Below are 5,216 nucleotides of genomic sequence, written 5' to 3'. Positions count from 1 at the left end.
TCAGTGAGCTTGGGACTAGGAGACGGATATATGGAAAAGGCCATGAATTTGGAATCAGGTTTATAGATCCTGGCTGCAAAATTGTATCCGCCATGTCCAGAGCTAGAAGTAGCAATGGGCATGCCTTTCATTCTGATCACGGCCTCTTGACCCCTCCTCATACATAATGGGATCTCTGGTCATCAGGTGCAACATAAAGGAGAGTGGGTCAATGTAAATTCCATTCCCAATGCATTCGTGGTTAACGTTGGTGACCACTTGGAGGTGAGGTGAATCCCAAACAGTGCACTATAGATATACACACAGTCGTTTTTATTTCATTGATATAATCTCTTTACATTTGCAGTCCATTAATATCGATCGTCCCATCTAATTAACAGAGCATACCCCTTACATTAAGTGATTCAATCACCAAATCATGAAAACCAACACATAATGCTAAAGCCCCCCCTTTTTCTAAGAAGAGGACGGTACCTCAATTTTATTGATAGCCCTCACTTATGGCAGACGAATACCGTAGTTATAACCAAGAACACCTGGAACTTACAAATAATCATAAAATCCCAACCCAAGTATTAAAACCAGTATTAAAATCAATCTAAACATTACACAAACAAACTAAGACCAAACAACACAAACAAACAAAACGTACCTGCATACACAGAATCAAAGATAATACAATCCGGTTAAGGTAAAGACAAAACAAGATAATAGAAGCTAAAGGCCCGTTGAAAGAATTGTCCAACACATTTAATATGAATCTTTTGACGTCTTTTTAGAAATAGAGAAAATACAACCAACTTGCATAAATCACATATTGACATTCGCATAAGTATTTTAATTTTTTTCCCAGTGAATAAAAGAAAGCTTAGGTTGAGGTTCTCCAGCATTTGATCAAATTCTTGTGTAGTAGACATAAATCTAGCAGAGTAGTGGCTTCCTTAGAGTGACTGTTTTTTCTCATGATATAATAATGATGATTTTGAAGAGACTTGGGTACAAAATGGCAAGAATTCATGCTACTCTATACTTATTTTCAAGTAACTGCATGTACAGAAAAAGGTAAGATTTCATATATACTTGAAACCACCCTCACCCTTCCCTAATTTGTAGTAAGCATGTCTACAGACAATGATATGTACAAACGTCACAATTAAAAATCAAAACAAAAAACTCTTCTCTCACCATGCCACAAGAGTGGAAACAATGATTTTGATTGCATCCATTGCTTTGAATATGATTTCAAGAACCATTAGATGCTAATGATATTAACTCCAATCATCGGCTGCAACATATGTAAACTTCTAACTTCTATTAGTTAGCAAGTCCCATAAAAAAGTCATTTTAGAAGAGTCCCAATTTACTATAAATATTACCCTATGGAAAGCCATGAACATGAAATCAATAGCTATAAACTAACCTTATTCTCTCACATGATTAGCGTCCAGTAAGATCTTTGAGAAACTTCAATTTGATCTTGTTGAGTGTAGCTAAAACATTTTCTATACCAATCCTCTGTTTAGGCAAGTCGGCACAACAATGCAAAGCCAATCCCATGGTGGATAGCAAACACTTCTCCATTGCAGCATAATCATTTTCGTTGATTAACAAATTGGCATCAACAACTTCAAGTATAGAAAGGGCTAATGATTCTTGTACCAAACTCTTCAAGCTCATTTCTCCGGTAAACATATCATCTGTGGGCTTTTTTCTTGTGAAAGTTTCCATCAATAAAATGCCATAACTATACACATCTCCCCTTGTAGAAACAAGTCCTTCATATCCATACTCTATACATATGTTACAACTTATCATGAGAAAATATAATTACATGGTACTAAATGAAAAGGGTCAATACATTATCGAAAGAAAATGATATTATGTGTTTATATTAGAGTACTAGAATGATAAACATGGAACTTAATCTCACCTGGTGCCATATATCCAATTGTAGCGAGAGTCATTGTTTGTGTTAGAGAAACTCCATCACCAAGGAGTTTGGCGATGCCAAAATCAGCAACATATCCAACCATATCTTCATCTAATAAGACATTGGTAGGCTTCAAATCACAATGAATAGTAGGTGTTGTGTAACCAAGATGAAGGTATTCTACTACTGTTGCCACATCAATCATTATATTTAGCCTTTGTAACATATTCAAGCAACGGTTTTCAGAGTACAACCACATATCTAGGTTCCCATTAGGCATGTATTCTAATACCAAGGCTTTGAAGTCCATGTTACAACAAGCGGTAATGATTTTGACAAGATTCCAATGACGAATATTGCGTAATACCTCACATTCTATGTGAAAGCTTTGAATGCCCCATCCACTTGCAAATTTAAAACTTTTATAGCAACAATTGTACCTTCTAAGAGTGTTCCTTTGTAAACAAACCCAAAACTCCCTTCTCCAAGTAAGCTGTTTGCACTGAACCCTTTTGTTGCTCGAATAATTTCTTGATGTGAAATTCTCCTCTATGTTGCTAAAGGCATTGAATTTGTGTCATGTGACAATTTAGTGTTCCTCTTACGACGTTTTATTGAGAAAAGTACAAGACACATTCCAAGTACCATTAACCCCACTGCCATTGACACATATTTCAGTATTCGTATTCCTATGGCCTTTTTTCCTTTGCATGGGGGGACTTGCATTCGAGCCTCACTGCAAAGTCCATTGTTTGACATGAATGATGTAGCTGGGAAGTGTACAAACTGTCCTCTGGAAGGAATTTCTCCTTGTAGTTTATTGAATGACAAATTTAGATGTTTCAAGTATGATAGTTCTTCTAAGGACTTGGGAATCTCTCCATATAAGTTATTGTAGGAAAGATCTAAAACGTCTAAGCTTACCAATTCACCAATAGATGTAGGAATTGAGCCATCTAGTCGATTGACTGCCAAAGATAGATTGGCAATATTTTTAGCCCACCAATTGTAACTGGGATACGACCTATTATTTGGTTTCTTGAAAAATCTAAAGCTCTCAAGACATTCATATTCCCAATATCTAAAGATAAAGGGCCATTAAGAGAATTTGATGAAAAATCAACCAGCAAGAGATCAGTAATTAAAAGCCTCCACAAGCTCGAAGGAATTGAAAAAGTTAATTGGTTGAAACCCAAGTCAAGAGTTCTTAGTGAAGTGATGTTATCTATGCATGCAAGAATGTGCCTGATGGCTTGCAAAATTTCATATTGCAGATTTTACAAGTTCGCTCGAGCGGAGGCTTTTGGCCGCTCGAGCGAATTCAGGCAGATTCAAACGCTCGACTGCCGCTCGACAGGGAGCTCGAGCAGGTTGCTGAAAAACGAAGATCGCTCGAGCGGAGACATTGGCCGCTCGAGCGAAATCAGGCAGAGTCGAACGCTCGATGTGCGCTCAATAGGACGCTCGAGCGAAATCAGGCAGAGTCGAACGCTCGACGTGCGCTCGACACCCCGCTCGAGCGAACATCGTATTTTGACAGATTTTAGGTTTTCCGCCGTGGGACCATATAAAAGGCCATTCTTCACTCTAGAGCCGCGAGTTTTGACTGGAGAACACTTCTTGGGAGAGAAAAACATAGTTAGAGGGATTCAATTCATCTGTTTTGGAGACGGAATTCCAATTTATTGCACGTACGTTGGATTCATACACGAGCACGGACGGGAGAAAGGCGTTGAATCGTTCCCTTGAGCTTTTGACGACCAGTTGAGGCTGCAAGGAGGATTTTTCAGTGTTTATTTTCTTCTTCCCATCTTCTCAGAACAATTATGGTGAATTCGTTTATGTTGAATTCCAATTCTAGCATGAGCTAAATTTTCTTCTTTCTAGGAAAACGATGTAACCTAATTCCGAACTATGCTTATTTGTCCATGCTAATTTAATGTAATTCTCTCTTTGTTTGTCTGATTTATTCTGAATTTATTGCTTCTAATTAACTGGCCATTGATTAGATGATTATTAATCTTGTGATTTGCTATCGAAAGAGGGAATCATAGGGTAGATCTTGGATAGTTCAGCATAGGTAAGTACAGAGATCGAAAGACTTGTATGAACCTGTGTAGTAATTAAATCATTGGTCTTATTGCGTTCTTGATTATTTAATTTGCATACTCTTGTGTGAATTGGTAAACTAGAATCACTTCCAATTGACTATCGAAAGAGGCTTTTGGATGAATTAGAGATTTGCTAATAGACAAAAGAGGTTTAAGTTAAATTAGCTGGATGAGAAAAGCATAGTGAAGAATTATGGTGAAATCGATTTCCTAGAAGTTTTCTTCCCTATTGAATTTGATCTTCAAACATCAGTTTTACTTTCTTTGCTTATTTCTCTTGAGTTGATCTAGTTTTATTTGCTACTACAAAAACCTTAGCGATTCCTCTAGATAAAATTGAGATTAGCATAATTTTGGTATTTGGCAAGAGTAAGGTACCAATCCCTGAGGACGATACTCTTCTTATTACTTTACTATAAAACTACGATACTGTGCACTTGCAGTTTTGCACCGGTCAAGTTTTTTGGCGCCGTTGCCGAGGATTGGTTTATTCTTATTCTTTTTGTCAATATCGATACAAAGTAATCTTGGTTTTAATTTAGAATTTTGTTTTAATTTGTTCTACAGGTGTGTTTTTGACGTTGGATGCGCCGTGCTAGATCTCGTGATATTATTCCTGTTGATCCGGAGATTGAAAGAACTCTTAGATCACTAAGAAGAAATAAGATACTAGCCATGGCTGAAGAAGATCGTGAGGTACTACCACGCACCTTGAAGGACTATGTACGGCCAGTTGTGAATGGAAATTACTCGAGCATAATGCGCCAGCCAATCAATGCCAACAACTTTGAGCTCAAACCAGCTTTGATTAGCATGGTGCAGCAGGCCCAATTCAGTGGATCACCACTTGATGATCCCAATGTTCACTTGGCAATGTTCTTGGAGATTTGTGACACTGTGAAGATCAATGGTGTTACTGAAGACACCATTAGACTGAGATTGTTTCCCTTCTCTTTGAGGGACAAGGCTAGAGGTTGGCTACAATCTCTACAATCGGGAAGCATCGTTAGTTGGCAGGACATGGCTGAGAGGTTTCTTGCTAAATTCTTTCCTCCTGCCAAAACAGCCCAACTCAGGAGTGAGATTGGCCAATTCAAGCAAAATGATTTTGAGTCACTCTATGAAGCATGGGAAAGGTATAAGGACTTGATTCGACGTTGCCCACAACATGGATT

General features: G+C 37.9%; 1 non-coding gene and 1 pseudogene across 1 annotated transcript; both read right to left on the bottom strand.

Moving 5' to 3' along the window:
* Positions 1 to 370: 370 nt before the first annotated feature.
* LOC122278454 lies at positions 371 to 2,593 on the bottom strand (annotated as a pseudogene).
* Positions 2,594 to 5,109: 2,516 nt separating this feature from the next.
* On the bottom strand, positions 5,110 to 5,216 carry LOC122280267. The gene has a single exon (XR_006229848.1). It is a non-coding gene; the product is annotated as a small nucleolar RNA R71 (small nucleolar RNA).

Source organism: Carya illinoinensis, chromosome 10, assembly GCF_018687715.1.
Source record: "Carya illinoinensis cultivar Pawnee chromosome 10, C.illinoinensisPawnee_v1, whole genome shotgun sequence".
NCBI lineage: Eukaryota > Viridiplantae > Streptophyta > Magnoliopsida > Fagales > Juglandaceae > Carya > Carya illinoinensis.
This window is presented reverse-complemented; position numbering and strand designations above follow the sequence as displayed.